The 12,211-nt window shown below is 46.9% G+C and overlaps 1 protein-coding gene across 8 annotated transcripts in view; it reads left to right on the top strand.

The window, feature by feature from the left end:
• The window catches only part of MPND (MPN domain containing), a 719,135-nt gene that overhangs the window by 509,094 nt on the left and 197,830 nt on the right, over positions 1-12,211 (top strand). The window lies entirely within an intron of this gene.

The raw sequence follows: 12,211 nt of genomic DNA, 5'->3' as shown, positions 1-12,211 counted from the left end.
CACCATTCTTGGTCAGGGAATCAGGATGTGAAGCATTGCAGCTTCACTGTCCGGTTCTCTACTGCGCATGCGTGAGTCGCGCTGCGTGTCTTCACTGGTCTCTGTTGTGTTCTGGGAACTGTGTGTTCACCATCAATGCACACAAACATAGGATTCAGACTCCCGGCTCTTTATTGGTCCTGCACCTCAGGCCTCATGCCTCAGTCCTCCTGACCATCAAACACATGGTCCCAGTGCTCATGCACATGTAGCGTTACCCCCTAGGGGGCTGCTGATTGACTCTATACCTCACTGGCTACCCCGACTCTGCAAATCCTCTCTTACCTCTGACACCTTGGGTTCCATTCTGCAATGTGGCGTTGGCAATAAGAAACTCACACGATATCACTGAACTACTCAGAAAAGTTTACTGAGATAAGTAATGGAACACAATGAAAAACATGAATGAACACAAGTTATGATTGACTACAGTTATCACTTAATGCACATGCACAGAACATATAACCTTATAATAACCTGAAGGGGTACTCAATATCTTCTAGACATACCGTATATACTCGAGTATAGGCTGACCCGAATATAAGCCGAGGCCCCCAATTTACCCCCAAAAAAATGGAAAAAATTATTGACTCGTGTATAAGCCGAGGGTGAGACATGCCTGTCCATCCCTGTGTGTCCGTCCATCCCTGTGGGTCCATCCATCCCTGTGTGTGTCCATGCATCCGTGTGTGTGTGTGTGTCCATGCATCCGTGTGTGTGTGTGTCCATGCATCCGTGTGTGTGTGTCCATGCATCCGTGTGTGTGTGTGTGTGTGTGTGTCCATGCATCCGTGTGTGTGTGTGTCCATCCCTGTGTGTGTGTGTGTGTGTGCATGCATCCGTGTGTGTGTGTGTGTGTGTGTGTGTGTGTGTCCGTGCAGCCTACCTGTGTCCAGCCTGCCTGTGTCCGTCCAGCCTGTGTCCGTCCAGCCTGTGTCCGTCCAGCCTGCGTCCGTCCAGCCTGCGTCCGTCCAGCCTGCGTCCGGTCCCGGCCCGTCCCGTCCCGGCCCGTCCCGAGCCGAGCCTCCGTCCTTCAGCTCTTCGTCGGCGGCCATTCTAGGATTCAAAAGCCGCGCCTCCGTCGGTGATAGGCGGAACACTCAATTTCCCACTGACTGCTGGGAAATTGAGTGTTCCGCCTATCGGATGTCCGTGATAGGCGGAACACTCAATTTCCCAGCAGTCAGTGGTCCGCCTATCATGGACGTCCGCTCATCCTCATACTACGGACGAGGATGAGAGGATGTCCGTGATAGGCGGAACACAGACTGCTGGGAAATTCAGTGTTCCGCCTATCACCGACGGAGGCGCGGCCTTTGAATCCTAGAATGGCCGCTGTCTGTCTGCTCGACACGCTGATCGGGCAGACAGACAGCGATGACTCGAGTATAAGCCGAGGGGGGCACTTTCAGCCTCAAAAAAGAGGCTGAAAATCTCGGCTTATACTCGAGTATATACGGTATATTAAATACCTTCCCACTGAGGCCTCAACACATAGACCAAAATGCAGTATATAATCTTTACATTTAGTAACATGTAAAATTAAGCATGTACACAAATGGCTCCCCCTAGGCTATAATTCAGAGATCAACTTGTGATTAGAGCAGCAATGCTTAGTAAAAGAAGAAGATGTCTTCAGCTAGCCTGATGGTTAAACTGCAGTATATTGTAATTTGTAATCCACAGAGACACAGGGAAAGAAATGACTGTTGAACAAAAGGTGTGCTGATTATTGCTTTACTGAAGAACTATCACAACTTGTAGATTCCTCTTTACATGTGAGTGCAATACAGTACTGACCTTACAGCGCAGGGGAGAAAGACAAGGCCCCCAAAGTCCAGCTGTATGATGCCTGTGAAGAAGTAGATTCACCTCCGTGGAACTACAAGTCTCACCAGCAGTCAAAGAACTCACTCAGCAAAGCTGTAATCTCTACTGGAATGGTCAGGTGCCCTCTCACCACAATATACTCCAATGACTGTGAGGCTCCGTCCGGAATACCCTTCTGCTATCTCCGTCTGGTTAAGATGGCACTGCCACACCATGTTGCAACTCGCCACCGGACTAAAGTGCAGGTGTCTTCCAGTTACTCTGAAACGCAGGCCAGTCTGCTTGCTAGAATAGCAGGGCTGTCCTCCAAAATCCCTCAGAGGCGGATGATCTTGCTCTCAGCTGTATAGGCCGCAGTCTCTTACTCCTGGTCACACACGCATCTCCTGCTGGCAGGTGTTGAATGGCGTCCAGAGAGGCTGAAAACAGGCCATGCCTCTCCTTTTATCACTCCTCCCAGCAGGCAGTTCTGCGCGCTTTGCATTGTCTGTCCTGTAGTCCAGGGTTGATCCAGCTAACAGAGTCACATCCTCCTCCAGACAAAATCTCCCACAATGCTTTGCTTCATTATTTTCAAAGAGTAAGGAAAAATCCTAACAGAGTCCAGCAGACACTAGGGGGGAGCCAAACTCATCTGCAAACAACAACAAACTGTTCAACTATAATGACTATAGTAGCAAACCCCTGGCTACACACTCCCCCCACTTGAACTCTTTGGTCTCCAAAGACATAAAGAGAACCCACTCCAGCTTGCTAAGAAGGAAGGAATGAATTATTAGTGATTTGTTTTTTCATCATTAACCACATTTAAATCTAGCAAATACTGACACACTTCTGAGTTTCTTTGGAACCATCTATACACACTGTAATGCCGTGTACACACGGTCGGACTTTCTGGCAGAAAAGGTCAGACTAAATCATTTCATCGGCTATTCTGATCATGTGTGGGCTTCAGCTGACTTTTTATTTCGAAGATTCTGAAGGACCTAGAATGCTAGAATGTTTTAAATCTTTCCAATGGAATCAATTCCTATCAAGAACACCGTTCGTCTATATGCTATTCCAACAGACCAAAAATTACGCAAGGGTAGCTATTGGCTACTGGCTATTTAACTTATTTTTTTCTAGACCCATCGTATGTGTTTACGTCACCGCGTTCTAAAATGGACTTTAGTGTGATTTTATGTACGCAAGTCCGTTTTCAGCGGAACTCTGTCAAAAAACCATCAGAGTTTATTCTGATGGAAAAAACGGTCGTGTGCATGTGGCATTAGAGTCCAGAGCTTACTACGCATGCACCAATGACACATTGCCACAAGAGGAAATCCATGCCAACTGAGCACGCGCCAAAGATGCCTCAGGGCGCTAACCCGCACCTGTGCAGAAGACTTGATGGAAAAGGGCAGAAAATGCCCAGGACACGCAAAGGAAAAAGACAGGAAAATACCCAGGAAGCCTACACGAAGTGACATCATCCTGATGGAAAAAGGCAGGAAAATGCCCAGGAGCCTGTTGTGACCTGGTTACCTGTTTGACTACTCTTGATTGCTGCTTGCCATTAACCTCGGATTTGTACCTTAATCATTCTACTTCTTTGCCCCTTTTGCACTCAGCTACCAGACTGGAACTGACCCTGGCTTGGATTTCGACCATTCTTCTTCTAATTAACCCTTTTATGCTTCGGTACCCAACTGGACTTGACCTCGGCTCAGATCCTGGACTAAGGATTGCATGGTGCTCTGCACCCCTAGCACCCCTGCCACTCAGTGTCCCCACCAAGTGTCTGTCTCCATCTCCAGAGGCTTTAAGGACCCAAGGTGCAAGGGAGGCCTTTCCACTACTTCAGTCTCACATCAGAGAGAGACCTCGTGACAGTCCTTAAAAGGGCATTCCGGCCAATACATTTACTTTTAGTGGGGTAAATAAAATAAAACGTACATTTTGTGAAAAAAATGCCCTTTTCTTTGTTTCTGTCATAAATGTTTGCTAATTAGTAATTTTTCTTCATAAATTTTGGCCAAAATTTATACTGCTACATATTTTTGGTAAAAATAACCCACATTAGTATATATTATTTGGTCTTTGTGAAAGTTATAGAGTCTACAAACTATGGTGCCAATCACTGAAAATTGATCACTTCTGATCAGGCCTTCAGTACATCAGGTGTACAGGGGCGGACTGACCATTCGGTCACTCGGTCGCCGACCGAGGGCCCCGGAGTCAGGGGGGCCTCATGAGCTGCTCAGTCTGCCCTTGGATATGCCCACAGCTTATTATGAAGGATTGGGGAAGTTTATGCACTGTGGAGGTAGTGAGCAATGTCATCCCTGCCTGCAGTTAGTGAGGCTATATGAGAGGACTGGGGTGCTGGCCGATTACAGAGCGATCGTGGAGCAATAATTATGATAGAAGTAACAGGCGCTCTGGCCACCTCTCCTCCTGGGGAATTCAGCAGAGGGGCGGGGCCACAGTGTACATCCATGCCGCTGGGGAAAGCCAGTGAGAGAGCTGGAGGCTGCAGAGTGAGGACAGAGAGGAGTTATGTTGGAGATAGCCACCTGACCTACCTTGTGTGCAGCAGCAGGTCAGTGTGTAATCGTAGCATGTCTCTGATAACCAGCCAGGCTCACTGTGTGTTCCTTCTTCCCCAGTGCCCATCTACCAAGTGCTATTCCCCGGTACACTGATAGCTGTGCACTGAGTGCCCATCAGTGTACAGATATATCAGTTTTGTATATAAGGAATAGCTCTCTGTATACAGATATCAGTGTTAGGAAAAGCACTTAGTGTATAGATGTCAGTTATATATAGAGAATAGCACTTAGTGTATAGATGTCAGTGTAACACATAAGGAAATATCACTGAGTGCTTTCCCTAACATTGATATCTTTATACTGAGAGCTATTCCTTATATACAACACTGATATATCTGTACACTTCAGCAGAAAGAACGATCAGTGAGAAGAATGTTCCTTACATTGGTGGTCAATAGAAAGAATGTTCCCTACATTTGTGGTCAGCAGAAAGAATGTTCCTTACATTGGTGGTCAGCAGAAAAAATGTTCCCTATATTGGTGGTCAGCAGAAAGAATGTTCCCTATATTGGTGGTCAGCAGAAAGAGTGTTCCTTACATTGGTGGTCATGGTGGTCAGTAAGAAGAATGTCCCTTAGATTGGTGATCAGTGGGAACAATGTTCGTTACATTGGTGATCAGTGAAAATTATATAAAGTAAATAAAAATTATAAAAAAAATATGTAAAGCACACCCATGACCCCCGCACACACTCTATATGAAAAGCTTTATGTAGGACGAGCACATGTATGTAAATATGTGTCTATAGACAAAAATGCTGCACTCAGGAGCATGCCTGCAAGGTAACCTCCCCGGGAGATCGCTTCTTGTAAGGGGTTATCTGATGCAGGGAGGAGCCTCGAGGGCCAACGCCAGACCCCAGAAGTCAAGAATCAGGGCCACTCTGCAAAACAAACTGCACAGTGGAGGTAAGTATATGTTTATTATTTTTTTTTTTAAAAGAGTCTTTACAAACACGCACTTATGTAGTGTGGGCAGTGCAATATGATTGTGGGGATTTGTGTGCGTGTGGCTTGAGTGTGGGAACACATGGGCGGGGACAGTGGGCCCCAGGATCTCCTATTGCCCGGGGGCCCCATGAGTCAGTCCGCCCCTGCAGGTGTACCTCATTTCTTGAGACACTAACAAGTCAGGAAAGTACAAATACCCCCCAATGACCCCTTTTTACAAAGTAGACATTCCAAGGTATTAAGTAAGTAGCATGGTGAGTTTTTATAGTTGTCATTTTTTCCCACAATTCTTTGCAAAATGAAGATTTTTTTTATTATTATTTTTTTTTTACAAAATTGTCATATTATCAGGTTATTTCTCACACACAGCATATGCATACAACAAATTACACCCCAAAATACATTCTGCTACTCTTCCCGAGTACGGCGATGCCACATGTGTGAGACTTTTACACAGCCTGGCCACATACAGAGCACCAACATTGATGTAGTACCTTCAGACGTTCTACGAGCAAAAATGACGCATCTCATTTCTCAACCACCTATTACACTTTTGAAGGCCCTGGAGTACCAGGACAATGGAATTTCCCATAAAATGACCCCATTTTGGAAAGCAAACACACCAACGTATAATCTGCGAGGCATAATGAGTCTTTTAAATGGTTAATTTTTTTCCACAAGTTTTTGGAATATGTGGAAAAAAATTAAAACGCATTTTTTTTTATACAAAATTGTCGATTTATAAGATATTTCTAACACATAGCATGTATATAGCAAAAATTACACCCCAAAATACATGCTGCTACTCCTTCCGAGTATGGCGATACCACATGTGTAGGACTTTTACACAGCCTGGCCACATAGAGAGGCCAAACATTGAAGTAGTACGTTCAGGCGTTCTAGGAGCATAAATGACACATCTCATTTCTTTCCTACCCATCACACTTTTGAAGGTCCTGGACCACCAGGACATTGAAATTACCCACAAAATGACCCCATTTTGGAAAGTAAACACCCCAACGTATATTCTATGGGACATGGCTGCAAATAGGTACTTGGGTACTCTGATGGCCTGGTGACAGGTACTCTGGTACTCTGATGGCCTGGTGACAGGTACACGGGTATTCTGATGGCCTGCAGACAGGTACTCGGGTACTCTGATGGCCGGGTGACAGGTACTCTGATGGCTTGGGGACTGGTATTTGGGTACTCTGAAGGGCGGTGACAGGTACTCATATGGACTGTGACAGGTATTTAGGTACTAAGATGAACTGTGACAGGTACTCAGGTACTCAGATGAACTGTGACAGGTACTCGGGTACTCAGATGAACTGTGACAGGTACTCGGGTACTCGGACTGTGACAGGTACTCGGGTACTCAGATGGACTGGGACAGGTACTCGGGTACTCAGATGGGCTGTGACAGGTACTCGGGTACTCAGATGGGCTGTGACAGGTACTCGGGTACTCAGATGGGCTGTGACAGGTACTCGGATACTTTGATGGGCTGTGGCAACTACTCGGGTACTCGGATGAACCGTGACAGATACACGGGTACTTTGATGGGCTGTGACAGGTACTCGGGTACTCTGATGGACTGTGACAGATACTCGGGTACTCTGATGGACCGTGACAGATACTCGGGTACCCTGATGGACTGTGACAGGTACTCGGTATTCTAATGGACTGTGACAGGTACTCGGGTAACCCTGATGGACTGTGACAGGTACTCGGGTACCCTGATGGACCGTGACAGATACTCGGGTACCCTGATGGACCGTGACAGGTACTCGGGTACCCTGATGGACCGTGACAGGTACTCGGGTACCCTGATGGACCGTGACAGGTACTCGGGTACCCTGATGGACCGTGACAGGTACTCGAGTACCCTGATGGGCCGTGACAGGTACTCGGGTACCCTGATGGGCCGTGACAGGTACTCGGGTACTCTGATGGGCCGTGACAGGTACTCGGGTACTCTGATGGGCCGTGACAGGTACTCGGGTACTCTGATGGGCCGTGACAGGTACTCGGGTACTCTGATGGGCCGTGACAGGTACTCGGGTACTCTGATGTGCCGGGACAGGTACTCGGGTACTCTGATGTGCCGGGACAGGTACTCGGGTACTCTGATGTGCCGGGACAGGTACTCGGGTACTCTGATGGGCCGGGACAGGTACTCGGGTACTCTGATGGGCCGGGACAGGTACTCGGGTACTCTGATGGGCCGGGACAGGTACTCGGGTACTCTGATGGGCCGGGACAGGTACTCGGGTACTCTGATGGGCCGGGACAGGTACTCGGGTACTCAGAGGAACTGTGGCAGGTACTCAAATACTATGATGGGCTGTGACAGGTACTCTGATGGACTGTGATTGACAGGTACTATGAGGGGTGGTGACAGGTCCTCTTTATTGGGGGGGGGCAATCAGTATGATTGGTGTACACTGTAGGCGGTAACGAGATGTTACCGCAATCTCCTCCTCACACACGATCTGTGTGTGAGGAGGAGAACCCGGTAACATCCCGTTACCGCGGTTTGTTTAGATTTTAGTGATCGGCTGTGAAAGGATCACAGCTGATCACGTGGGTAAACAGCCGGCCAATGGCTGTTTACCAGCGTCGGTGACGAGCAGTGTTCCCGGGGAACACGCCGCCACCGACGTGCAAGCGCAGCACGCTCACGATCGCGTGCATGCGCCGTGCACAGTCGGGGTGTGACCATCTGTGATCGCCCGTGACTTCATCACGGCCGATCACGTGGTAAACAGCCATAACCAATGGCTGTTTACCCCCTTCGGTGGCGAGCGGTGTCTCCGTGACATGCCGCCACGAAGAAACAGGGATGCGCGCGCACGGTCGCGCGCATTCCGTGTTTGAAAGGGAGGCCGTCATATGACGGCCTCCCACCACAATAGGTGCGCCGCCTGGCCGTCATTTGACAGCCGGCGGTCAGCATCTAGTTAAACTTTAACCACAAACTTGGAAAACATTGTACCACTTCCTTTAAAGCACAATTACCATCAATATCAGGCCATTTTTGTTCTGTAGACATATTGGTAATGGAGCCAACATTACTGTATAACGAGGGATCAATAAGCACTGATTTGGACCTAGATGTATCTTTCCAAATACTTTTATTAGCCAAATCAATCACCCACTTTTGTTTATTGATTACATCAATGGCAAATAAATTCTCTGCTTCGTGACAGACCCAAATGTTAATATTAGTTTTCACTAATCCAGGTACTTCAAATGTTACATTAGATACCTGTCTAGCAGTGGAATTACCTGTATTATTAAAACTCACTATATTAGACATAGGGGAATTAGGTTTCACAGGTTATCTGGTAAGGCTAATCTCAGATCCACTGTCAATGAGACAATTAATATTTTTATCATTCAGAAAACCTTGTATATATTGTCTACCATTCTTGTCCAATATAATTGGTGCTACATAGTGTAATGCCAGAGAAATTGAATCTTGATGTGATTCTATTTTTGGCATGTTGTCTGAACTGCTGTTAACAGTCAAATTACAGATCTGTTTGACTTCAGTGGCATAAGGCAATTCAGTCAAAATGTTAGCTGATTTTTCATTCTCCATATCTTTAGTTTTTATTTGCAAGTCCATCTTAACCACTTGCTTACTGGGCACTTAAACACCCTTCCTGACCAGACCAATTTTCAGCTTTTGGTGCTCTCACACTTTGAATGACAATTACTCAGTCATGCAACACTGTACCCAAATGAATTTTGTGTCCTTTTTTTTTCCCACAAATAGAGTTTTCTTTTGGTGGTATTTGATCACCTCTGGGGTTTTTATTTTTTGCGCTATAAATGAAAAAAGAACGAAAATTTTGAAAAAAAACGCATATTTCTTTGTTTCTGTGATAAAATTTTGCAAATTATAATTTTTTTTCCAGAAATTTTGGCCACAATTTATACTGCTACATATCTTTGGTAAAAATAACCCAAATTAGTGGATATTATTTGGTCTTTGTGAAAGTTAGAGAGTCTACAAGCTGTGGTGCGAATCGCACAAAATTGATCACACCTGATGTACTGGTGGCCTATCTCATTTCTTGCGACCCGAACAAGTCAGGAAAGTACAAATACCCCCCAAATGACCCCTTTTTTGAAAGTAGATATTCCAAGGTATTTACTAAGATGCATGGTGAGGTTTTTGATGTTGTCATCTTTTTCCCACAATTCTTTGCATAATGAAGATTTTTTTTTTTTTTTTTCTCACAAAATTTTCAATGTAATAGGTTATTTCTCTCACATGGCATGTGTATACCACAAATGACACCCCAAAATACGTTCTGCTACTCCTTCTGAGTATTACGATACCAAATGTGTGAGACTTTTACACAGCCTGGCCACATACAGAGGCCCAATATTGAAATAGCACCATCAGGCGTTCTAGGAGCATAAATTACACATTTCATTTCTCAACCACCTATTACATTTTTGAAGGCCCTGGAGCACCAGAACAATGGAAATGCCCACAAAGTGAAATTTTTTTTACGCAAAGTTGTCCATTTATAAGATATTTCCAACACATAGCATGTACATAGCAAAAATGACACCCCAAAATACGTTCTACTACTCCTCCTGAGTATAACGATACCAAATGTGTGAGACTTTTACACAGCCTGGCCACATACAGACGCCCAATATTGAAATAGCACCATCAGGCGTTCTAGGAGCATAAATTACACATCTTATTTCTCAACCACCTATTACAGTTTTGAAGGCCCTGGAGCACCAGGACAATGGAAATGCCCACAAAGTGACCCCACGTGGCACTGACGACACGTGGCACTGGAGGCAGATGGCACTGGAGGCAGATGGCACTGGAGGCAGATGGGGCTGACAGATGTCGCTGACAGATGGCACTGGGGCTGGCACTGGCAGATGGCACTGGCAGATGGTGCTGGCTATTTGCTCTGGCTAATTGCTCTGGCAAATGGGGCTGGCAGATGGCACTGCGGCTGGCAGATGGCGCTGGCAGGTGGCGCTGGCAGGTGGCACTGGCGCTGGCAGGTGGCACTGGCAGGTGGCGCTGGCGGCACTGGGGCTGACGGCACTGGGGCTGACGGATGGCACTGGCGCTGGCAGGTGGCACTGGCAGGTGGCACTGGCACGTGGCACTGGCGGCACTGGGGCTGGCGGCACTGGGGCTGACGGATGGCACTGGCGCTGGCAGGTGGCACTGGTGCTGGCAGGTGGCACTGGCAGGTGGCACTGGCGGCACTGGTGGTGGCAGGTGGCACTGGCAGGTGGCACTGGCGGCACTGGGGCTGACGGATGGCACTGGCGCTGGCAGGTGGCACTGGCACTGGCGGCACTGACGGCACTGGGGCTGACGGATGGCACTGGCGCTGGCAGGTGGCACTGGTGCTGGCAGGTGGCACAGGCGCTGGCAGGTGGCACTGGCGGCACTGGGGCTGATGGCACTGGCGGCACTGGGGCTGACGGCACTGGGACTGATGGATGGCACTGGTGCTGGCAGGTGGCACTGGCGGCACTGGGGCTGACGGCAGGCACTGGTGCTGGCAGGTGGCACTGGCACTACTGGCAGATGGCACTGGGCTGACAGATGGCACTGGGCTGACAGATGGCACTGGCACTGGGGCTGAGAGATGGCACTGGGGCTGAGAGATGGCACTGGGGCTGAGAGATGGCACTGGGGCTGACAGATGGCACTGGGGCTGACTTACAGATCGCTTTCCCTCCTCACACGCTGTCTGTGTGAGGAGGGAGAGACATGGCAATGGGAGATGATCTCATATGTTTACATATGAGATCATCTCCCATTGGCAGCTGCGATCGCGCTGTGAACGGCCGCTTTGATTGGCCGTTCACGGCGATCTGTATTTGCCTGTCTCCGGGAGACACGGCGAATACAAAACTTCCACGATGCGCGCCCCCGGCGGCGCGCATTGCGGAAGTAAACACAAGGCCGTTCAGGGACGGCCAGGCGAAGAAACCCGCCTGCTCTAAGGCCATCATTCAGCTATAGGGCGGGCGGGAGGTGGTTAAATTTACAGCAATGTTTTCTCATATGGCCAGATCTATGACAGTAAAGACAAGTGATAGGCTCTCCTTGCCTCACTTGTCTTCACCTGTCATTGTCATTCTTGCTAAGAACTGTAGTTTCTGACATGTCTATAGCATGACTATTTTTGTCACATTGAATTATAGCTACCTTGTGTGTGAGATTGCTTTGATTCAATTGTCTCCTAATTTTATCAATGAAGCTTACTATATCATTTAAATTTTGATTTGTGCTATAGCTACTGAAGTTGAGTCAAGGTTTTTTTATAAAATTTTATAAAACATTTTTTTATAAAAGCCATTTTCAAACCTGGACCATAGTCATTATCTACTCCAAATATAATTTCATAAACTTTGCAAAATGTTATTTTAACCTCAAATGGACCTTTTTCTGCAGTAGTCTGTAATAGATCTAACATTTCTATGGTCGGTATTTACTCATCACTCATGCATAGCAATAATTGTCGCAGTCTGTCGTGTAATTTTGTTTTTCCTGACTTTCGTCATAAATAACAGGTAAATTAATTAGTTTAGCAAAATTAACAGGAACCCGCAACTGAAATATGTAATTGCGTTGATCATTTGACAGACTAAAACGATCCGCAAACATTTCAAATAAATCCCAATTAGAAAATACAGTTGCCTCAAAGTCATAAATAGGAAAGTATTTTAAAACTTTCATAAGCTGATCGTGCATTTGTAACTTTAGTTTTGCAGTACTACATAATAAGTCTT

This window comes from Lithobates pipiens, unplaced genomic scaffold (assembly GCF_037356315.1).
Source record: "Lithobates pipiens isolate NorthernLeopardFrog02 unplaced genomic scaffold, aLitPip1_a1.2 Scaffold_13, whole genome shotgun sequence".
In the NCBI taxonomy this organism is placed as follows: domain Eukaryota; kingdom Metazoa; phylum Chordata; class Amphibia; order Anura; family Ranidae; genus Lithobates; species Lithobates pipiens.
This window is presented reverse-complemented; position numbering and strand designations above follow the sequence as displayed.